Here is a 681-nt window from a genome sequence, read left to right as displayed (position 1 = left end):
CCTCTCAGGACTCCAGGTATCATCAGAAGAGTGGGAAAAAGGAGTATAAGAGCCAGAGGGATGGAGAACACCAAGGAAATAGACCCTTCAAGTGACAGGATAGATACATTAGAAGAACTCACAGAAACAGGCAGCACACCTAAGACATGCACATGTCAACCCAAGGCATGTACGTCTTATGGCCTCCAGTTTGGTGTTTCCATGGGATTGCTGAGTATGGGAATGAGTGGAACTCTGTTTTTTTGTGCTTTCTCTTATTTTTTCTCTTGCTTTTGTTTGTTTTGTCCAATTCCAATGTACTAGTTTTTGTTCTATTATAGTATACATTATAGATAGTATGCTATATATTACATATTGCACATTGTTGTATGTTATATGATATATTATGTATGATGTGTGATGTATTATATCTTATATATTATGTATTATGTATTATATTGTTATCTGTTAAAAGTCTGCTTTCTAGTGAGAGATAGTAAGGGATTGGATCTGTATGGGACATGAGGTGAGAATGAGTTGTGAGGAGTCGAGGGAAGGAAACTGTAATCAGGATATCAGATGTGAGAAAAAGAAAAAAATCTACTTTCAAAAAAGGAGGAGAAGAGAAAAAGAAACCAAATATTAATAAACTCTGGCCAGGATGTGTGGGATAAATGGAAATTCTTATTCACGGTTGGTGTA

Source organism: Mastomys coucha, unplaced genomic scaffold (genome assembly GCF_008632895.1).
Source record: "Mastomys coucha isolate ucsf_1 unplaced genomic scaffold, UCSF_Mcou_1 pScaffold13, whole genome shotgun sequence".
NCBI classification, from domain to species: Eukaryota; Metazoa; Chordata; class Mammalia; order Rodentia; family Muridae; genus Mastomys; species Mastomys coucha.
Note: the sequence above shows the minus strand (reverse complement) of the source record.